We start from the raw sequence: 24,423 nt of genomic DNA, 5'->3' as shown, positions 1-24,423 counted from the left end.
GTCACCTTCCACATTAGTGCTTCTGATATGTCTTCCTTTTTTCTCAACCGATGATTCCCCTCCACTGTGGTTGATGGGGCCCTCGACCGTGTCCATCCCATTTCTTGCATTTTTGCACCCACTGCTCCCCTCCCTCCCAGAGCCACGATAGGGTCCCCCTTGTCCTCACCATCCACCCCACCAGCCTCCACTTTAAATGGATCATGCTCCGCCATTTCCACCACCTCCAGCACAATGCCACCAACAAACACATCTTCCCTTCATCTTTCAGCATTCTGAAGGTCCCTCCGCGACACCCTGGTCCACTCTTCAATCATCCCCAACACTCCCTCCCCTTCCCACCTTCCCATGCAAGCGCAGGAGATGCAACATCTGCCCTTTTACCTCCTCACTTCCCACCGTCCGGGGCCCCAAACACACCTTGCAGGTCAGTGATTTATTCGTACTACTTTCAATTTAGTACAGGTATACTGTATTCGCTGCTCATGCGGTCTCTTCTACATTAGGGAGACCAAACGCAAGTTGGACGCTTGGAAGTATTAAGAGCATTCAGTCCACAAGCGTGACCCAGAGCTTCTGACTGCTTGCATTTTACTTTTCTGTCTCACTTCCACTCTGACCTCGGCTTCTTACCGTGTTTCAATGAAACTCAACGGAAGCTCGAACAACAGCTCCTCATCAGGAAGGGGGTACTGAAGTTGCATGTTCAGCCATGAACTCATTGAATGGCGGTGCAGGCTAGAAGGGCTGAATGGCCTACTCCTGCACCTATTTTCTATGTTTCTATGTTTCAATTAGACACTTTACAACCTTCCAGACTCAACATTGATTTCAACAACTTCAGATCATAACCACTGCTCCCACTCTTTTTGGAAAGCAGGTGCCGATAGTGGTTCTGCTGTTGCCATTTACAGCTCCTCGACACCCATCTTTTATTTCTTTACTTGTCCTAATACCACCCCATTTTGCCTTGCACTATCATCCCTTTTGTCATTTAATCACTCCTGCCCTCCACTCTTATCACAGACCTTCCCTTTTGTTTTTCCCTTCCCTCTCCCTCCTTTCACGTGCTCTGCACAGTATTTACTTAAAAACTGTTAAGTCTCTAACTTCTTCCAGTTCTGAAAAAAGCCACTAAAAATGTGAGCATATAATCTAGGCTGACACTCCAGCGTAGTACTCAGGAAGTGCTATCTTTTGGATGAGATGTTAAACTGAGGCCCTGTCTGCCCTCTCTGGTGGATGTAAAAGTTCCCATAGCATTATTCAAAGAAGAGCAGGGAGTTTTCCTGATGACCTATTCCAATATTTATCGCAAAATCAACACCACCAAAAACAGAGTATCTGGCCATTTATCTGTGCACAAAATAGTTGCCATGTTTTCTTACATTACAACAATGACTCTCGTTCATTGGCTGTAAAGCACTTTGGAATGTTCTGATGTCATTAAACATGCTGTATAAAGCAAGTGTTTTCCTTTTATTGGTACAGAAGCCCAAGTGTCTATGATGATGCATGGGTGAGTAGTGCTTATCTATGTGGGTTTTGGTGCTTGTTGTTAGATTCCAGATGGTCCAAGTTCATCTGTGAAAAGGACAAACTTATCGGCATCATTTTGATATCCAGCATGATATCCATGTTTATATATTGACAGAAAAACAATTACATATTTTACATCTACATTCATAAATAATGTTGTTCTAATAGTTGATGCCAACAGTCGAATTGAGTGAGATTCTTTAAAGGAGAAAAACACAAATACATCTTTACCGGAGTCTATGTTGGAGCCACCATCCACTGCTGTGATTCCATGCACACTATTAAAGCTAAATAGCTGGGACACGTTTTCTTTTCTATGGCGTCAGTTCCTTGATTGGCTGCGGTTCTTCTCCAGTGGCTCTTTGTACCTAGCAGCTGAATGTAATTTCTCTTCATTGAATCTTTTACAGATCTTTTGCCATGTCTTTCAGCATAAAATTGCTGACCTATTTCCTCCAAGCCCCTTTTTCTTGTGCAAGGTTTACAGAGGGCAAAGGAAAGAGGATGGAGCCAAAAATGTAGCACACTGTCTTGATGATGAGTTCAACCACTGCATTCATAAAATGGACCTTTTTAAGCCATGTTCAAGAGTTTTCAAATCAGGTCTGCTGCTGTAATTACCATCCAGTGATTTATAGGGGTTAAATACCTCATTAACTGCTTATTTAGATGGTAAATTGTGATTATTGTGAGTGTGTGCTGATTGGGTATCTTAACTTAGCTTTTAATCAATACCACTAAATTGGTTTGAAGTGAAACTGAGCAGATTCTGAAGGTTTTATAATTAAATGGCTCATTCTCTAAATTTACTGCCTTGAAATTACACCTTCCTTTTGCAGTGTCGAATTTATACTTTCAAATTAAACAGCATGGGAAAGTGAAAAACATGCACGTTAATTCAATCTTATTTGCGGATTGAGGTAATATTTTACAATTTGGGCATCAGTTTTAAGACATTATTTCAACACCGACATTTTCTTGCCCCTCTACATTTAATTTGGATAGTAATATTTCCACTTGAGTAAAAGCAGGAATTGCTTTCTAGATCAGTATCAATTTATTTTCTTAAGCCATATGCAACGAAGATTAGATTTTAATTAATGCCTCCAAATTGTTCAATACTTAGCAGTTTAGGAATACTTTACAGCTAATGCTTCATTCTTTAAGTGTGCTGTTCTGAAACTGTATTGAACATATACATGTTTCATGTACATCAATTAGTATCAGGCAATCCCTCGTGTCCAGGATGACCCGCTTCCACACCAAAAAAAAGGATGAGTTCACAGGTGTTTCACTGAAGGACCTGACATTCCAGGCCCCGAGCTAAATCTTGAAGGATGGAAGATGCCTGTGCGTGAATTCTTTTAACCGTGGAATGGCCGTTGCACACCAGCCACGACACGGGCTGGACAGAGCAAGGCCTTGGTCCAGTGGCAAGGGTTAACCAAGCTCTGCTGACTTTCTAAAATTGTGAAAAGCTAAAAACAGTTGAGGTCCAAATAGACTTGGGGGTCCAGGTACATAGATTATCAATTAATCTTCAAATAAAAGACATTTCTACCCAGTTCCAGATAATTTTAAACATTAGCATTTGATTTTTTGAATAACTTTAATCTCACTAAACAAGAGCCATTATACTAATGATTTGTAGGCTTGGAAAATCATGCAATGCTTCACCCCTCCCTACCTCTATGATCGCCTTCAGCCATATATACTTGTGAATAGCATCTGCTATCTGACACTGTGCTACTTCTCGTTCGCTGCACCACCATTGGTGGCTGCCCCTCCGGTCCACCTTCAAGATCCTTCTCTGACCATTTTTTTTTAACCCCATTTCAAGCCCACTCTTCCTTCTACTTCATGTCCAATCATCCTCTACCTGTTAAGCACACTCACATAACTCTCTATGCAATGAGCGCTGTTGAAATCTAAGCTGTATGCATTTAACAAACTTTGTACAACTTTAATGCAAATACAGATGGTAAACATGTTGGATTAGAGTTCAGTCAGAATACTTAAGTAATACAGGTATACAAGTCTTGATGTGTCAAAGAAAAATAACTTTATGGTAACAAAAGTTAATAATCATGGAACTAACAGCAACAGTAGAGGGACTAAAGAAGGGTCTGGAAATCTAATGAGCAGTCAAATAGAACATGTTAGTGCAACAAGAGGAGGAACAAATAAAAATACTCCTGATCAAATGCTGTAGTTCTGTTATCATAATACTCACCTCAAATCAAAAATAAACTAGTGTTAAAGTAGCATTTTTGCATGCAAATAAATTCTTGCGTAAAAAGTTGCAAATTTGGTAAACAATGTCACATTCCACATCCGTGAAAAAGCAGCTCTGCAAGTTTACAAAATTGTTATTTTGACAGTGAATATAGAGCAATGCTGCTAATTTGGTTGGAATAGAGGAATAGGAGTAAGCCATTCAACCGTTCAAAGATTGTTCCGCCATTTAATCATGGCTGATTTGTACCTCAACTCCATTTACCAGCCTTTGATCCATATCCATTGATACCCGAACTAAGATTGGCCGTTATCAGTCTTGAAAATTTCAAATGATCCAGTATCCAGAGCTTTTTAAGGAGTGAATTCCTCATTTCCACTCTAAGTGAAAAGGTGCTTCCTGGTTAGCTCCATGGCCTAGCTCCAATGTTAAGATTACGTCCTTGTTCTGGATTCCACAACCAGAAGAAATAGTTTCTCTGTATCAAATCATTTTATCATTTTAAACACCTCAATTGGATCACCCCTCAATCTTCTAAACTTAAGGGAATACAATCCAAATTTATGCAACCTGTCCTCAAAATTTAACCCTTTATTTTTTGTAAATCTGTGGTTGTCTGCCCTCCAAGGCCAATATATCCTTCCTGAGATGTGGTGCCCAGAATTGAACACAATACTCCCGATGGGGTCTGATCAAGGCTCTATTCAATCACAGCTTCCTCCCCTTTGTATTCCAACCCTCTCGAGATAAAGACCAACATTCCATTAGCTTTTTTGATTACTTTCGTACCTGCACAGTAGCTTTTAGTGGTGTGTGTATCTGGACACCCAAATCCCTTTGCTCCTCCACAGTTTCTACTCTGTCATTTATTGATTCACAAAGGAAAACATTTTTCAAACTATACAAAACATACAATCTTCCACTCTTGATCTAGTAGGACAAGCTGGTTTGAAATTGCTATATGGAGTATTGTGTTGTGTACAACATACAAAATGTATTGAATATTTATACAATTATATACCTGCACAAGATTGCATTAATACTTTCTTCCATGGGTCTTTCATTAGGTGAGAAACATGATGGCTACAGCCTTGCAACACTGTTAAGTGCACATGACATCGTGGACTACAAAATGAAAGATTGAATGATTTACAATGTTAACCCATAAAAATGTTTTTTTTCCCCGAGCTTTGGTCAGATCACAACTTTCATTACAACTGCTAATTGCCATCATATGACCATTTAGATTTTAATCATGTACCTCTATGAAATGATATAGTGTGAGGAATCACGGTGCTAAGACTAGTTACAATGAATTCCAGAGAGAGAAAGGAAGCTATATTGAAATAGGTAGAAATCATTTGTATGTATGGTCGTGCAACACTGTAATCTGTATGTTTAAGAATATAAGAAATAGGAGCAGGAGCAGGCCATTTGGCCCCTCGAGCCTGCTCCGCCATTTAATTAGATCATGGCTGATCTGATCATGGACTCAGCTCCACTTCCCTGCCCACTCCCCATAACTCTTTACTCCCTTATCGCTCAAAAATCTATCTCCACCTTAAATATATTCAATGATCCAGCCTCCACAGCTCTCTGGGGCAGAGAATTCCATAGATTTACAACCCTCGAAGAAATTATTCCTCATCTCACTTTTAAATGGGTGGCCCCTTATTCTAAGACTATGCCCCCTAGTTTTAGTTTCCCCTATCAGTGGAAATATCCTCTTTGCATCCACCTTGTCAAGCCCCCTCATTATCGTATGTTTCAATAAGATCACCTCTCATTCTTCTAAACGCCAATGAGTAGAGGCCCAACCTACCTTCACAAGTCAACCCCCTCATCTCTGGAATCAACCTAATTAACCTTCTCTGAACAGCCTCCAATACAAGTATATCCTTCCTTAAATACGGAGACCAAAACTGTATGCAGTACTCTAGGTGTGGCCTCATGACTAATGGTGAGAGTTCTGTTGTATGCGAGGTGATTTAGATTACTAATTATTTAAATTTTTAAAGTAAGAAATGTGTAATAAAAATACAGAATACAAAGCTGTTTAAATTGTTCCAAGCAAACCAATTGTATATCATGAGCAATTCAATAATGTAGTCAAACTGTTACAGTTCCATAGTCATAAGTTTCTTTACTAGATGAAAGCTTGGAGAGTCAGAGATCATGGTTTCAAGCCCCACTCCAGGGACCCGAGCACATAATCAAGCCGGACACTTCAGTGCAGTATTGAGGCAGTGCTGCACTAATGGGGACCCTGCTGCGCCTCAGGTGGATATAAAGAATCCTATGGCATGATTCAAGGAGTTGTCCCAGTGTTTCCAACATTTCCCCCTCAACCAACATCACTGATACAGATTACCTGGCCATTTATCTTCTTGCTGCTTGTGGAACCGTGCCAAGTGCAAATTGGCTGTCATGTTTCCCTACGTGTGGACTACACTTCAAAAGTACAGGGTACTTCATTAGCTGTGAAGTGCTCTGGGACATCATGAGGTCATGAAAGGTACTATATAAATATGTTTTTTTCTGTTACTATGTGGTACTGCTGTTCTGAGCAGACCAGAGAGTTACCTATATTAGGCCAAACTATAACCAACACCAATTATGTTCTATTGTTACATGGGTGTATTTCAAATTCATTATTAATAGTGCTGGAATCCATGGAATAATACCTTTAATATGCTGATCTGTGATGCCAACCAGAAATAGATGGCGTACTGCAGGAGTAGTGTGAAAGATATAGAAGATAAAAATATTTGGGGAAGAGAAATAGAAAAACAAACTTGTGGATTCAGCAAAATTAAGTTCTGGAATCTCAGCGGTCTGCAGGAAAAAACAATTTTGGAACTTATTGGAAAGTGAGGATGATGTTTCATCAATTTAACATGGCCACAGAATAAACATGGCTTCAGAATAAGGTATTTGAACTTCAGCAATTGTCACAAAAACTACAAGCATCAGTGATTGCAGCAGATTTTCTCTACTAGTTTAGGGACTATGGTTTAATTGATGTAGTTCGTGTTACAGTTGTATTTCTGGTGTCACCTGCAAACTTCTTAATCATACCCCCTATATTCAAATCTAGATCATTGATGTATACCACAAAAAGCAAGGGACCCAGTACTGAGCCCTGCTGAACCCCACTGGAAACATCCTTCCAGTCACAAAAACATCCATCAATCATTACGCTTTGCTTCCTATCTCTAAGCCAATTTTGGATCCAACCGTTGCCACTTTGCCTAGATCCCATGGGCTTTTACCTTCGTGTCCAGTCTGCCATGTGGGACCTTATCAAAAGCTTTGCTAAAATCCATATACACTATATCATACGCACTACCCTCGTCGACCCTCCTGGTTACCTCCTCGAAAAATTCAATCAGGTTAGTCAAACATGATCATCCTGTAACAAATCCATGCTGACTGTCCCCGATTAATCCATGCCTTCCTAAATGTAGATTTGGCAGAATTGTGGCAAATGGAATTTAATTCGGAGAAGTGTGAGGTAATACACTTGGGGAGGGCTAATAAGGAAAGGGTATACACATTAAACAGTAGGCCACTTAGAAGTGCAGATGAACAAAGGGACCTGAAAGTAGCAGGCCAGGTGGATAAGAAGGCATTCGGAATGCTTGCCTTTATTGGCCGAGGCATAGAATACAAGAGCAGGGAGGTCATGCTTAAATTGTATAATACACTGGTTAGGCCACAGCTGGAATGCTGCATGCAGTTCTGGACGCCGTATTATAGGAAGGACGCGATTGCACTGGAAAGGGTGCAGAGGAGATTTACGAGGATGCCGCCTAGAATGGAGAATCATATCAATGAGGACAGATTGGATAGGCTGGGTTTGTTCTCCTTGGAACAGAGGAGGCTGAGAGGAGACCTTATTGAGGTGTCTAAAATTTTGAGGGGCCTGGATATAGTGGATAGCAAGGGCCTATTTCCCATGGTGAAAGGGTCAATTACGAGGGGACATAGGTTGAAGGTGGATGGTGGAAGGTTTAGGGGGGATTTGAGGGGAAGCTTGTGGGGGTCTGGAACTCACTGTCTGGAAAGGTGGTGGAGGCAGAAACCTTCACCACATTTAAAAGGTGCTTGGATAGGTACTTGAAGTGCCGTAACCTGCAGGGTTATGGACCTAGAGCTGCTAAGTGGGATTAGACTCTTGTTGGCTGGCGCAGATACGATGGTAAGTACTTCAGGGAATCTAATACGGCCAGAGTGATCTCCTGGACTAGTTTCGATTGCCTGGATGGGTCGGAGAGGAAATTTGCAGATTTTTTTTGCCCAATTGGCCTGGGTTTTTCTCTGTTTTTTTGCCTCCTGCAGGAGATCGCATGGCTCCGAATGGAGTGGAGTGTAAAATGTTGCAATACATGGGGTATCGCAGTTGTGTGGGGAAGACTGGTTGGGCTGGATGCTCTTTACCTGTCCGCCATTGTTCATAGGTTAGCTCCACAGGCCGGGCTATAAAAGAGCTGGAGCGGCCTACCACTGCAACCTCCAGTGCGAGCTGCTCCAAGTATGCAATGATTTTGAGATGGGCGACTGGGTGACGTCATCAAAACACTGGTCGCCGTTTTGGAGCATGGGCAGAAACATCGGCAAGGCCCAGGTAGAGAGGAGTGGGAAAGTCGGGGCGGATGAGTGATGAGTGTTTGTGACGAGATGCGGTTTACGTTTATGGTGGAGGAGCAGTGAGAGATCGTGGCGGAGGTGCGACAGATGAGCGTACGGGACCCTGAAGAGCAGAGGGCCCAGGGGCAGCACGGGCCAGCACACACTGCAATATGTGTGCGCAGGACGCTCCATAGACCCTCGCGGTTGACAGTATCAAAGGCCTTTGTAAGGTCGAAGGCGGCCATGTTTCAGGGCTGGCGCTGTTCCCTGCATTTTTCCTGCAGCTGTCGCGCTGCAAAAATCATGTCCGTTGTGCCCTGGAAGGGACGAAATCCGCACTGCGACTCTGGGAGGAGCTCCTCGGCCACGGGGAGAAGACGATTGAGGAGGACTCTAGCGACGACTTTCCCAGTGGTTGATAGCAGGCAGATTCTTCTGTCGTTGCCGCAGTCGGACTTGTCCCCTTTTTTAAAGATGGTCACAATCACTGCATCTCTAAGATCTCCGGCATGCTCTCCTCCTTCCAGATGAGAGAGATGAGGTTGTGTATTGGCGCCAGTAGTGCCTTTCCCGCCATACTTCAGTGCCTCAGCAGGGATTCCATCTGCTCCCGTAGCCTTGTTGTTTTTTAGCTGTCTTATGGCCTTTTCTACCTCATGCAGTGTTGGGGTCTCACTGAGGTGGCAGCGGGTAGCATGCTGCGGAATGGAGTCGAGAACTCTCGAGTCAAAGGCAGAATCTCGGTTGAGGAGATCTTCGAAGTGTTCCTTCCAGCGGGCCCTGACTGGCTCGGTGTCCTTGATGAGTGTTCCCCTGTTCTTGGCCAGGAGTGGGGTGGGGCCTTGGGAGTTTGGTCCGTATGTGGCCTTTACTGTGGATGTGGCCTCCGTTTCGGATGCCCCCAAAAGTACGTCACCATACTCCGCCTGCTCCATGACGACATGCAAGCCATGATCCTTACCAACGGATCCATCACAGACCCAATTCATGTCCAGATCGGGGTTAAGCAGGGCTGTGTCACTGCCCCAACCCTCTTCTCAATCTTCCTCGTTGTCATGCTCCACCTCACAGTTGATAAGCTCCCCAGTGGAATGGAGCTAAACTACCAGAACCAGTGGGAAGCTGTTCAACCTTCGCCGTCTCCAGGCCAGGTCCAAGACCACTCCAACCTCTGTCGTTGAGCTACAGTACGCGGACGACGGCTGCGTCTGTGCACACAGAGGCTGAACTCCAGGACATAGTCGACGTATTTACCAAGGCGTATGAAAGCATGGGCCTTACGCTAAAAATTAGTAAGACAAAGGTCCTACACCAGCCTGTCATCGCCACACAGCACTGCCCCCCAAACATCAAGATCCACGGCGTGGCCCTGGACAATGTGGACCACTTCCCCTATCTCGGGAGCCTTCTATCAACAGAGCAGGCATTGATGATGAGATCCAACACCACCTCCAGTGTGCCAGTGCAGCCTTCAGCCACCTGAGGAAAGGAGTGTTTGAAGATCAGTCCCTCAAAACTGTCACCAAGCTCATGGTCTACAGGGCCGTAGTAATACCCGCCCTCCTGTATGGCTCAGAGACGTGGACCATGTACAGCAGACAGTCATTGGAGAAATACCACCAGCGATGTCTCCGCAAGATCCTGCAAATCCCCTGGGAGGACAGATGCACAAACATTAGCGTCCTCGTCCAGGCCAACATCCCCAGCATTGAAGCACTGACCACACTTGATCAGCTCCACTGGGCAGGCCACATAGTTCGCATGCCAGACACGAGAATCCCAAAGCAAGTGCTCTACAAGGACACCCTCAAAGCCTCCCTGATAAAGTGCGACATCCCCCCTGACACCTGGGAGTCCTTGGCCATAGACCGCCCTAACTGGAGGAAGTGCATTCAGGAGGGTGCTGAGCTCCTCAAGTATCGTCGCCGAGAGCATGCAGAAATCAAGCGCAGGCAGCGGAAGGAGCATGTGGCAAACCAGGCTCCCTGCCCACCCCTTCCCTCAACGACTATCTGTCCCACCTGTGACAGAAACTATGGTTCTCGTATTGGACTGTACAGCCACCTAAGAACTCATGCTAAAAGAGTGGAAGCAAGTCTTCCTCGATCCCGGGGGACTGCCGATGATGAAGTGTGCGCACTAGGTCCGTGCAGCAGAGCAGGTCTCCAGTCGTGCTGGTTAACCCTTGCCACTGGATAAAGGCCTAGCTCTGTCGAGCCCGTGTGGTGGCTGGTGTGCAACGGTCACCACACGTTAAAAAAATTCACGCAGAGGCATCTTCCACCCCCTCAACTGGAGTTCAGGACTGGAACATCGGGTCCTTCATCGAAACACCCATGAACTCGTGGAAGCAAGTCATCCTTGTTCGAGGGACCACCTATGATGATGATGATGATGTATTTCTGGGTAGATTTCTCGGTGTAACAACTTTATTCACTCTGGAACAATTATTTCCTCTTACTGATAATGGTTTAATTCTGGAGTGAATCTCTAATGTACTTTCATATGTTCACAAATAATGGATATGCCTATGTATATGTCACTGCCATTCTCACTGTGCATCTGCATAAAACTCTTATTTTGGGTTTTGGTTTTGTTACTATGAAAATTGAATATAATTCAAAGCATAAGTGACTAGGTTCTCAAAAATGGTTTTACAGATCAGATATAACAACTTGCATTCCCTGTGCCGGAGGTGTCTCAGAGCAGTTTATCGATCAGAGAATGAGTGGGATAAAAACATATTGGCTGAATAAGAGATGAGCCTAAAAAGCAGCTGATGAGAAAAATCTTGACTAGACTTTTGAAAGTGGGAAGGATTTGGGGAGAGAGTTTCAGAGAGCTGAAAGCACAGCCTCAAATGGTGCAGTGAGGTGGAGGAGGAAAGAAGAGCAGACCACTGTCAGAGGAGTAAAGAGTGCAAGTAAGGACACAAGGCTGAAAAGGATCACTGAGGGAGGGTGGGTCAAGGCCCTGAAGACATCAGAAATTGATTCATAATGACAGAGGAATCTTGCATGGAAGTGCGCGGCTTGGAGAAGATAAAGACAAGGGCAGTGATATTCTAGTTTGTGGAAGGTGGAAATATGGAAACCAATTAAGAAAGCATTACAGAAATTGAGCCTTGAGGTGATAAAGACATCGATTAAAGGCTTGGTGGCAAGGGCGAGGTAGGAGTGAAGATCGACAATGTTACAAAAGGTGGTGGGCGGTAGCCTTGGTCACAGCAGATATAGGAAAGAAATTCATCCCCGTTTCTGCACAACCATATTTAGCCTGAGGTGGGAGCCAGGGAGATTAATGAAGCTAAGGGCACAAGCACATATGAACTAACAGGAGCCAAAAAAGATGGCTTCAGTTTTGCCTATGTTTAACAGGAAGAAATTTCAACTCGTCCAAGACTTGGTCAGGTAAGCAGTTGCAGATTCAAGCAACAGCTTTGGATTCAAAACGGTAGAAAATTAAAGCTATGTGCATACATACGAAACCTGATCTCGTGCTTCCGATGACGTTAATAGTTAGCATATAGATGATGAAAAGGAGGGAAGAACCACCGTGGGGTACATGTGCAATGACCATGTGGGGATGGCCAAGGCAATATCATGAAAGCGCACAGCATTAACAGTGAGGGAAACTGGGTACAAGAGGAGGGTAGGAAGTCGGACCATAGTGGTTAAGTGGAGAGCAAAAAAAGCTTGAACATTTTTCAATCAGGATATCTGAAGAAGTAAAGCCTATTGGGCGAGTCGAAGAGATTAAACTTTGGAGTATTGGAGATCAAAGTGTTTTCTGTGGTGTGAAAATCCTTAAAACAACAAGTGGGGACAAGTCCAAGAAGCTGATAAAAAGGGATTAAAACTGAAAGATGCCACGAGAGTCTGAAGCTGGAAAGTTCATCAGAGGTTGGCTGGCATATGGTGGTCGAAAGGTAGCTTTGGATTGGTAATCTATGGATTAGGGGTCAGAGGCTGTCTGGTGGTCAGAGATGAGGAGCTGTCTAGTAACCAGAGAAGGAAAAACAGGTTTGAAGAAAATAACTTGAAAAAGGGCAAAAAAGTTTCCATATCCTGTTTGTTTTAAATTGGAACATCCCAATAAAATTATTTAGCATATATGGTAATTGACTAAGCCCTTGTTTTAAAGAGTCAAGCCAGTAATTGGAAGCAAAGGTTTGAGAAAACTACTATGGGTCACATTTAGAAAGATGTAATTAAACACAAGGCTTCAGTCTTTCAATGTCCTCGTGATGGAATGACATCAGTACAGCAAAAAGGTCACATTATAATCAAGAATTGCTGCCTAAGCTTGTTACAAAAGCGTTTTTACAAGGCGTTCTAATTTTTGTGAGATAAAAAGATTTATTCCCTTGAGTCACAATGTGAGATACTGTTTAAGCTTCACATGTAAAAAGGAAATGTACGATAACCAAAGTAGTTGCCGACAATCCCATACAATGCTGGTTTTTAAACTTTTGTCTGGGGATCCCCTAAAAATACTGACATGCCCCCAGGAGACTCCCTGCAAATGTTGATACTGAGGACCCCCGTCTTAAACTTCTGAAAAACAAAAACAAAAACATAGGTAAACACTGCTAACATTGCAGAAACATTTTTTCAAAATCAGTGGACAGAAATAAAATTCTAGCATGTTAACATAGAAATCCAACCACCTCTGGCCCCTCTGGAATCCCACGCAGACACCCTAGAACCCCCTTGCAATCCCACAGGGTCCAGGAACTTCATTTTAGAAACCTATGCCCGACAACAATTACAGAATTAAATTCCACAGATGCATAAACCCGTAAGTAAAAATCCAACATCTTAATGAATTCAAAGCCAGTAATTGGAGAGAAGAATTTGAGAAAGCTTTGGAAGCTGCTATGGGTCACATTTAGAAACATCCAATACCTTTTTACTATCATCCAACACCTTTTGTAAATATTCTAGAAGGAGACCCAAACTGCAACCCCTAGGCCACTTGCAGCCCCAAGCCCTGGCAATCCAGCCCTCAAATTCTGGCCAATTCAATCCGAACGGTGTTTATTTCTTATTCACAGATGTGTGCGGTTTGAATTTTGTGGCCTTGGAGATTTGGATGTTGGCTCATTGGAAGATACATCCTATATCAGCACTCTAAGATCGCAACTCGAGATATGCAAATTAATGTGAACATGAATTTAAACTTTACAAGTGATTTGGAGGCTCCATGGGAAGCACACACTCCACAAAGACAAAATGCTTGGGTTCTAGTATCATCAAAGCTCAATAGACGTCTAGTGGCAGAAAAGAGGTATGGCAACTGGTCTTGAAGCTTTCTGTATTTCTTTTAGAATTCTGTAATCTATTTTTCCATATCCATCGGTAAAAATTATATTGCTCAATATGAGAACCCTCATTTTAAGTAACCCTATTTGGATGGGGGCGAGAGGAGGGTGGGGGTGAGATGAGATGGGAGAGACACAAAATACTCATTCACAGGCAGTCCCTTGGAATCGAGGAAGACTTGCGTCCTCTCTTAGAATGAGTCCTTAGGTGGCTGAACAGACCAATACGAGAATCACAGTCCCTGTCACAGGTGGGACAGATAGTCATTGAGGGAAAGGGTGGGTGGGACTGGTTTGCCGCACGCTCTTTCTGCTGTCTGCACTTGATTTCTGCACACTCTCGGCGATGAGACAAGGTGCTCAGCGCCCTGCCAGATGCACTTCCTCCACTTAGAGCGCTCTTTGGCCAGGGACTCCCAGGTATCAGTGGGGATGTTGCACTTTATATCAGGGAGGCTTTGAGGTTATCCTTGTAACATTTCTCTGCCCACCTTTGGCTCGTTTGCTGTGAAGGAGTTCAGAGTAGAGCGCTTGCTTTGGGAGTCTCGTGTCAGGCATGCCTGCCCAGCGGAGCTGATCAAGTGTAGTCAGTGCTTCAATGCTGGGGATGATGGCCTGGTCGAGGACGCTAATGTAGGTGCGTCTGTCCTCCCAGGATCTTGTGGAGACATCGTTGGTGGTATTTCTCCAGCGACTTGGTGTCTACTGTACATAGTCCATGTCTCTGAGCCATACAGTATTACTACAGCCCTGTAGACCATGAGCTTGGTGGCAGATTTGAGGGCCTGGTTTTCGAACACTCTCTTCCTCAGGTGGCCGAAGGCTGCACTGGCGCACTGGACGTGGTGTTGAATCGTGTCGTCAATGTCTGCTCTTGTTGATGAGGCTTCTGAGGTATGGGAAACGGTCCAGGTTGTCCAGGATTTTGATGACTGGGGGGCAGTGCTATGCGGTAAGGACAGGCTGGTGGAGAACCTTTGTCTTACAGATGTTTAGCGCAAGGCCCATGCTTTCATACCCCTCAGTAAATACATCGACTATGCCCTGGAGTTCAGCCTCTGTATGTGCGCAGACGCAGGCTTCGTCTGCGTACTGTAGCTCAATGACAGAGATTGGGGTGGTCTTGGACCTGGCCTGGAGACGAAGGAGGTTGAACAGGTTCCCACTAGTTTTGTAGTTTAGTTCCACTCCAGCGGAGAGCTTGTTGACTGAGGTGGAGCGTGGCAGCGAGGAAGATTGAGAAGAGGGTTGGGGCGATGACGCAACCCTGTTTGACCCGGTCCGGACATGAATTGGATCTGTAATGGATCTGTTGGTAAGGATCACGGCCTGCATGTCGTTGTGGAGCAGGTGGAAGATGGTGACGAACTTTTGGGGGCACCAGAAATGGAGGAGGACGCTCCATAGACCCTCACGGTTGACAGTGTCAAAGGCCTTTGTAAGGCCATGTATAAGGGCTGGTGCTGTTCCCTGCATTTTTCCTGCAGCTGTCGCGCTGCAAAAATCATGCCCATTGTACCCCGTAGAGGATAAAATCCGCTCTGTGACTCCAGGAGGAGTTCCTCAGCCACAGGGAGAAGACAGTTGAAGACGACTTTAGTGACGACTTTCCCAGTGGCTGATAATAGAGATTCCTCTGTAGTCACCGCAGTCGGACTTGTCCCCTTTTTTAAAGATGGCCACGATCACTGCATCTCTGAGATCTCCCAGCATGCTCTCCTCCCTCCAGATGAGAGCGATGAGGTCATGTATTTGCGCCAACAGTGCCTCTCTGCCATACTTCAGTGCCTCAGCGGGGATTCCATCTGCCTTGTTGTTCAAGATGTCTTTTGGCTTTTTCTACCTTGTTCAGTTGGAGTTTTACTGTGGTGGTGGTGGGTAGCATGCTGCAGGATGGAGTCGAGAACACTCGAGTCAAAGGCAGAGTCTCGATTGAGGAGATCTTCGAAGTGCTCCTTCCAGTGGGCCCTGACTGCCTCAGTGTCCTTGATGAGTGTTTCCCTGTTCTTGGCCAGCAGAGGGGTGGGGCTTGGGTGTTTGGACCATAGGTGGCCTCAACAACGATGAAGAATCCTCGGACATAATGGCTGTTGGCCAGCTGCTGTATCTCCTGTGTTTTCTCCATCCACCACCTGTTCTTTAGGTACCAGGGTTTTTGTTGGACCTCAGCCTTAAGCCGCCTATAAGCTTTGCTGCTTCCGAGTTGGGTTGTTATTTAAGGCGCTTGCGATCTATTAGCTCTTGGATCTCCTGATCATTCTCATCAAACCAGTAAAAATACTAGACTATTAATCGAACCACAATCTTCTGGACCTGTGTCACAACACTCAGATCTTGGAACAAAATATATATTACCATTAGTGGCACTAAATTTTGTTGCAAGACTTCTAAATGTTTCAATAGATTTGAGTATTATAAACTAGGTACTCTAACATAGAGCCACTGGAGACTAACTACAAGGAACATGGTGACATATATTAAGTTAGGAAGGACCAAAGACAAACTGGTTTTACTGGATTGCTTTCATCTATGCTCTGGATGTTGGGACAATTCCATCTCTGCAGTGCCCTCTTGCTAGAAAGGGAAATGAAAGGCTGAAGAAAGATAAAGTTATTAGGGTGAAGATAAAGAAAAAAAAAATAGGGTGGGGTAGGGGGAGGAAGGGAAAGAGAGAGAGAAAAAAAAATTGCAACGTGTCGACCCAAAAAAGACCACTGCGCATCACCTGGTCTGTCCCAATGTCTATAAAACATCCCATGATACCCATTGTACTACTCAAATCGCTGGAGAAATACCACCAATGATGTCTCGCAAGATCCTGCAAATCCCCTGGGAGGACAGATGCAGCAACCTCAGTGTTCTTGATCAGGCCAACATCTCCAGCATTGAAGCACTGACCACACTTGACCAGCTCCATTGGGCAGGCCACATTGTTCGCATGCCCGACACAAGACTCCAAAACAAGCGCTCTACTCGGAACTCCTACACGGCAAGCGAGCCCCAGGTGGGCAGAGGAAATGTTTCAAGGACACCCTCAAAGCCTCCTTGATTAAGTGCAACATCTGGGAGTCCCTGGCCAAAGACTGCCCTAAGTGCAGGAAGAGCATCCAGGAGGAGGGCGCTGAGCACCTCAAGTCTCGTCACCGAGAGCGTGCCGAAAACAAGCGCAGGCAGCGGAAGCAGCATGCGGCAAACCAGACACCCCACCCACCCTTTCCTTCAACAACTGGGACCCAGCTAAAATAACAGGGACAAACACATTCTTCCTAGTTGCCCAGTCATTTTATGTATTTATGCAGGTTTTGCTGTAAGATACGAAGCGGTTTAAACTTTTTGTAGATGTTTCTCTTTTTATTTATCATTACTGTAGTTCCCGTATTGGACTGTTCAGTCACCTAAGAATTCACTTTGCGAGTGGAAGCAAGTCTTCCTCGATTGAGGGACTGCCTATGAATGAATGACTGCTTTTTTTAAAAAACAAGGTACTTATCCAACTCCTTTTTATTTTTAATTTGTTAAATCAATCATTACCTGCTGTTGTAGTCCATTCCATACATACACCACCTTCTACATAAAGTTGTTACGCCTAAATGGCCTTTTTATTATTCTTCTTCTACATTTGGTGCTATGTCCCCTTGTAGAATCTACGACCATATTAAACATATTGGCTATGCAAATATGTAATCCCACTGCACCACCAAAATAATGGTGGAGCGGGACTTCGGTGTGCTGGCCAATGGCACCTTTGACCCTGTTGGAATTCCCCAACTTCGAGCTGGTTGAATAAAGTGCAGTATATGCCTGCACTAATATCCATGCAAGTGGGACACCCTCTAGGCAGAGGAAGAAGAAATATCGGCATTGGTCAGCTGTTGGACATGAGTTCTGGCAAGTCTGGCCAACGAATCCTTCGGATACAAGGAAGGTTGCTTTCTTTAGGGCACCCCTTAAGCTTTACAGGCAGATGCGGTAAGGATGCTGGCCTTTCCAAATTTGGTGGGCCCCAATTCTGCCATCTGGCAGTACTACATGCTTGCTTCTTGCAGGCTTAAAAAATTCTTGCATTTATATAGCGCCTTTCATGAACACCAGATGTCTCAAAGCGCTTTGCAGCCAATTAAATACTTTAGGAGTGCAGTCAATGTTGTAACGATATGCTTATAATATGCTTGTGGCACTAGAAGCAGAAATATCAGAAATTCCATTGGAGTGCATCATCTCATCTATCCTTCCTCCTTCTGACGTCAGACGCAAATAACTGCCCATCCTCTGAGCAAAAAGAATAGTGCATCAAAAAGGAACTGGTAACCCAGCATTAACAAATCCTACTGCAATTTCCACCACAAATAATGCCTCAGGTTCACCAACAAAAAACAACATTCAAGGCCATTCAAGGTCTTGTCTATACTCTTTAGGATTATGAATACTTCTACAGGATTATTCCTGAGCCATCTCTTCTTCAGTGTAAACATTCTTAGCTTCTGCAGCCTCTCAGCCAACTCAAGTGCCCAATCTCAGCTATCAATTTTGTTACCCTATAACCCCTTTAAAGTCTGGATGGCATTTTCACAATTCAGTAACCAGAACTGTACAAACCATTTAGGCGGGGCCAGACCAGCACTCTGTATAAACTCAAATCACTTCCTGAGATTTGTGCTCTATTCCTCTGGCTATACTGTCCTATTTGGTTTCTTTACTGCTGCCACACTCTGTGCTGCTGGCTTCAGCGATCTATCTTCATTCTTCTTTCCCCAATCTCATGACTATGCAGTTGTCCACATTAAATGTCACTGACCACAAAACTTCAGCTTAATCCTCAATCTATCCAGGTCCTTCTGTATTTGATCAACCTGTTCCTGGTTGTTTGCAATGCCTCCTTGTTTGGTAGGATCTGCAACTTGGAGGTTTATTTCTGTCAAGACCTCCAAGCTATTTATGTATAATGTAACCAGCAACGATCACAGTAATAATTACCAAGGCAGTTCACTAGTTAGCTCTTTCCTTGCTGATCCGGCATAAGAGACAAATATTATTTGCTTCTTCTGCTTAAGCCAATTGTCAGTCCACTTCAGAAGCATACCACCTATGCTGTGCCTTCTAATTTTGTAGACCAATCTTCAATGTGACAGTGGGAAGGAAGAGCTAAAAGGAACGAACACAGGAGAGAGGATGTGTGTGTGTATTGCACAGTAGAGGCGGGGCTTTCTACCATGACATGTGGCACAGGGGGAAAGAGGGAAGAAAATACAAGTAATATGGGGAAGGGACACAGAGGTGAGCTCGAACAGGGAGAGACCAGGAAGAGGAGCCACATAAGAATGGCGGCCGGGGGGAGGATATGGGGAGTGAAGTGAGATACATCAAGGAGCTAACGCACATGTGGTGGAGGAAGAGCAGGTGGAGGAAGAGCAGGTGGTGGCGGCTGCAACAGAAAATAGGGCAAATATAGGTGAGTTTGTTTAGCAGAGTGGCATGCACAAGTGAGAAAGGGGTGTGTTTGTTGGGGGGGGGGGGGGGGGGTGGTCCAGTGGAATGAAGGAAAGAGAGAAAAACAAGCCCCAAGGAGAGCATGTGCACTACACTTCTAGAACAGTACACAAGAATGCCCACTACACTTCTAGAAGAGAGTACACAAGAATGCATGCTATGCTAGAGAGCAAGACCACACAGTTTCAGTGAACATGCCACACTGAGTAAGGGGGACAAACACAAGGACTGACCCTCACTGCTGCTGTCAAATGTCATACAGCAGCTTCCCAAACATCAACAGTCAATTGTACCCTTGCATCATTAACAGATGTGTGTAAATCAGTTTGGGCCTTTAAAAAAATCCTTTCTAATGCCAGAAAGTCAGTTAGTTATAAAATTTCTTAAAATGTGAAAATGTCTAAAACTTACTGAGTTGTTTTGGTAGTGTTTGTAGGCTCAAAAAAAATTCTGCTGCAAGACCCATTGGAAAGAATTAATAAATTGTACACTGATGTGTAAAGCACTAATTTGCAAGTTAAAAAATGAATTAAAGCAGGTGCTGTGGTGAGTTTGTTGCCTTTATAGAGGTTTGTTTCAAAGACAAGATGGGTTGAGAATATATCAAAGTCACAGCTTAGAAGAGCAGCCATGTAAATGCAGAGAGCAGCCTGGAAGGTGCCTTTCCAAGGGTTCGAGTCTGTTATTTGCATAGATTGTAAGCTGTGTGCCACCTAAAGCAGACAAATGACAAAGGATTGATAATACTTTGCTAGGTCTCAGAGGGAGGTAATTCTTTTGTAGATAAAATACTCCCGCAGCCAGAAATCAGAGAAAGCTGATCTACAGAAACGCAAATAAAACATAATGAAAACAACTTGAGCCTTTCCTATCCATGGATAATTTATGATAATGTGAGTCATATGTCATAAATCTACTGAACCCAATCACATAAAAGAACAAAGTTAGGGAAGACTCAACATTTCTGTGTACGCTCTTGTGTTTCAACCCTTAAACATGTTACAGGGAGAAAAAAACTAAGAGAAAGCAATGAAAATATAACATATAAAGACACTCTCCACAGTACACACCTTTTCTATGCAGCCATAATTTTCCTTTTTGAACAAAGAATGTTTGACTCCTTGAGTAAAGGAAGTTGCCTCTGGCTAATGCTGGGCTGCACTGTCAGTATCTGAGTGCACCAGATGTCTGCAATGGTCAAAACAACATGTTCTGCTGTGGTGCATATTAGCTCCAGCCTATCACTCTGCAACGCACTGCTTTTACAATGAGGCAGACTTACAGCAAGCATAGCAACAGCCATGCAAGCGGATTGGCTGGCAGCAATAGTGAAACCCACAGTGTCAAACTCTACTACAGTTTCCTGTCTGTTCAGCAGTAGCCAGTACTTCCCTGCTCTCGGCTGCAATCAGGCAAATTAAAGTTCAGAGTAAAACAGCAGCAATTGTAGGACTGAGCCAGTGTATAAATTGAACTATACAACACAGACACATACACTAGAAGAAACTTTAATGATTTCTACATAATCAGCAGAGTTTATTACTTATGCAGTTATTAAGCAACACCTTTGTTACAAAATTATTACAATGCACAATAAAATCATGGAAACAAGGTTTCCCCAATATAAAAATAAACAACAGAAAACTCTAAAGGGCATGAAATGAGACAAAAGCATGCTAAATATATATATATTTTTAAATGAAGAGAAAGCTTCCTTCAGCACCCCTCCTTGAGCCTCTAATCAGCCACCTACAGGTGCAAGTGGAGGGTTGTTTAAATCGGTTCCCCAAAGCTGAGCAATTACCAACTGGATGGAGTGTCTAACAGGACAGAGCACTCTACTCAGGAGGAAGAAATGACTGATGATTAATTTTTTTCCCCTTGCACTCATACGTGAACCTCCAATAGTATCAATTAAGATGACAATGTCTATCATCAGAATACCCCATCTTCTAGTTTCAACAAAACCAGGCTCAAGTAAGGAAACTGATGAAGTTGAGGAAACACCTTTAAATCAGAAAGAAAGTGAGTAACAAACAATGAAGCCAGAATTTTCCGTACCTGGGCGAGTCAGGTGCAGGCAGTTGCCGTGGCGGGTCGTGACCCCGTTCCTGATTCCGTGTCGCTACTCAGATCGACTTTGCCTTACCGGGGCCTATTAAGGTCGCCCTGCACATTACCCGGCCCAATTAAATAACATAAGAAATAGGAGTAGGCCATTTGGCCCCTCGAGCCCTGCTCTGCCATTCAATAAGATCATGGCCGATCTGATCTTGCCTGTTCCTCATAACCCTCTGTAGTTCAAAAATCTCCGCTTGAATATATTCAAAGTGGTGCAGGTGTGATGATGTCAGCGATGTCGCATTTTCAGCCGGGATATTTGAAGGTTCATCGAAGAGTGTGTAGGGAACACTGCTGGACTGCTGGAAAATGTGCCAAATACGACTGCATTGAGACAGAAGGCTGCACACAGGTTCTCCATCTACTTATGGAGGGAGTCAGAGCCCGCAGGGAGGTCCTCTTCCCTTCTAATGGATGGAAGAGACCTCCCAAGGAGACCAAAAGAGCCTGGCTCCAAATAGCAGGGGAGGTAACCAGCAGGAATGTGGTCAGGAGGACCTGGGTGCAGTGCTGGAAACGATTCAATTATCTCATTAGATCAGGAAAGGGGAGTACAAAGCCACACTCAACTTCATCCTGCTGTGTCTCTCATCACATGCTCATCACTTTGCCTTTCCAACCCTGCTGCTGCACATGCTTACTCACACCAACATACCATGCACATCCACCCATCCCTCTCTCCCTATCTACATTATCACATCCCCATCTGACTAGCCACCCCTCACACTCACCCTCATCCTAGTGCAATCATACCAACTAACAACACGCAAGGAGGCCACCTGGCTTTGGTACCCAACTCCATCATAGTCACCCTCTAAAGATGTGACCCATTCATTCCTTACACTCATTCCATCACTCACTCAACCTTTCCCTCCTTGCAGGAAAAGAGAGCCCACAATAAGAGGGAGAGGGAGAAAACCAAAGGTGGAATGCCATCATTGGCAACCCTATCAGAAGATGCTACCTTGAAAGCTTCTGGAGCCACCAAGCAGTTGGAGGTGGGCGAGGGAGAGAGGAGGACATCTCAGCAATCTTGAGACAGAATTACATACTTTACAGCTAAATGGCATACATCAGTCACTCATATGGGGACTGATGTCAGCAGTCACTAAATGGTCATCATGTGCAAAATGGTATCTGTACCCATTCTTCATGAGATGTATCTAACTCTTCTCTTTACTGCCCCACAGATCCATCAAGAAGCTCCCCCCACTCCCCCCCACACTGTCCAGGAGGAAGAGGAAGACGACTCCTCAGAAAAGCCTCCAGCCTGAGGGTGCACCATCACCAGACACAAGCGCACCCGGGACCAGCGCAGGTATGCACACTCAGGACGCTCCCAGCTCTGTTCAGCTGCATGCAGACACGGAGCTTCGAGGGCAATCCAGAAAGAGGGCATTCCTGAAGTGCAGCAAAAAGTGCAGGAGGCTTTGCAAGCGCGATGTCTGCAAATGTGCCACCGTGTCGCAGGCGATAGCAACTGTAGGCTCTTCCATAGAAAGGATGGTCACCTGCATGGAGCAGCCAATGGGCCTCACATGGTCTCTATGGAGAATAGATGGCAGAGGCTCATAGACCGCTTCTCCAGGAGGGATGTCAACGTAAACATGGGTCCTCAACCCTCCCACCCCCGCCACTGCTGTGCAGCAAGGTGCTCTCCAGCTCCTTGCTAGCAGGGAAGTGCGGGTGGCCCATGAGAGGGATGATGGGGAGAGGGTACATGGAAGTGGGGCACCTCTCAAAGAGCTCACACTTCTCCCATGTTGCCACCCCCTCAGTCAAGAGCCCCAGATCGCGATGGCCGAGTCTGCCTCTGCACAATTGCAGGAGGAGCAAACTTTGGCGGGGCCAGAGGCTCCTAAACCCAAAGGATGTCCGCCAAAAGTGTCTAAGCAGTTGCTGCAGGGAAGTGAGCAGCCTGCTTCTACCTCTGCTGAAGCCACAGGGGTAGCACCTCGTAGAAGCATGTGAAAGAGAAAGATGAAACACAAACAGATTCACAAGGGTAGCCACTTGGGTGTTTTGTTAAATGATTCTGTAAGGTTTCTGTTACTGTCATGTCACAAATAAAAATCTTTATTTTCACCACTTTCCGGTCATGGACAAAGTTGTGGGCACCTTTGGAAATGGCTTAGTGAGTTGGAGTTAATGGTAAGATGTAGCGTTGCCTCCAGCAATGTTGGTTAGTGTGAAAGAAATGGCTTGGTCATTGTAGGAATGCTTTATGGTGTTGCTGTGCAGAGGTGCCAACCCTTAAGGGTGTAATGTGTAAAGTTAAGTAAATTTGGCCATGATGAGCCCATCCCTGGCCTCCCGGACAGCAATGTACATGGGTGCTGGTGGGATCTGGACTGCAGCTTCCTCCTCCACCTCTGAAAAGGTTGTGCGCTCAGTGCCTTTGCGCCTCATGCAGCGCTAATCCTCACTGCCGCGCCATGTTGTGCAGGACGCAGCAGATCACAACGGTTCTGGAGACCCTGGCTGGTGGGTACTGAAGAGCTCCTCCAGATCTGAAGCGCATTTTGAGCATGCCTATTGTCTGCTCTATGGCACATTTGGTGGAAATGTGGCTTTCATCATATCTCTCCTGGGTCTTAGTACTTGGCCTCCTCAAGGGTGTCATGAGCCACCTCTTCAGTGGATACCCGTTATGTCTAAGCAGCCAGCTAGAAAGTCTGTTTGGAGGAGCGAGGAGCTGAGGGAGGGTGGACTGATGCAGGACGAAAGAGTCAGTGTAACTGCCAGGGAATGTGGCACGCACATGCATCATGATCTTCCTATGGTTGCATACAGGCTGCACATTGAGTGGAAGCCCTTGCAGTTGACTAAGACTCCTGGGTGATGGGGTGCCCTAATGACCATATGCGTGCAGTCGATAACATTCTGCAACCCGGGGAAAGCCAGCCAGTGTGGCAAAGTCAAACACCTGCTCAGTAACACTGGCTTCATCAGTGGCAAAGTTGAAATAATTGGCTGACTTGTCAAACAGGGCATTGGTGACCTGAGTGGTGCATCTGTGGGCGGCCGACTGCGAGATGCCGCAAATGAGTGCCGCAGATCCCTGGAAAGAGCCCGAGGCGAAGAA

The 24,423-nt window shown here is 44.9% G+C and overlaps 1 protein-coding gene across 3 annotated transcripts in view; it reads right to left on the bottom strand.

Moving 5' to 3' along the window:
• Positions 1-24,423, bottom strand: part of atosa (atos homolog A) — a 114,960-nt gene that overhangs the window by 70,155 nt on the left and 20,382 nt on the right. The window contains exon 1 of one of the 3 annotated variants that reach the window (XM_070858407.1): positions 20,288-20,350. The exons of the other annotated variants lie outside the window; for them this stretch is intronic. The gene's annotated coding sequence lies outside the window, so the exon portion shown is untranslated. Of the gene's footprint in view, positions 1-20,287; positions 20,351-24,423 lie in introns of those variants that run through there. 3 annotated transcript variants of the gene reach the window in all.

The sequence above is a fragment of the Pristiophorus japonicus genome, chromosome 17, assembly GCF_044704955.1.
Source record: "Pristiophorus japonicus isolate sPriJap1 chromosome 17, sPriJap1.hap1, whole genome shotgun sequence".
NCBI lineage: Eukaryota > Metazoa > Chordata > Chondrichthyes > Pristiophoridae > Pristiophorus > Pristiophorus japonicus.
This window is presented reverse-complemented; position numbering and strand designations above follow the sequence as displayed.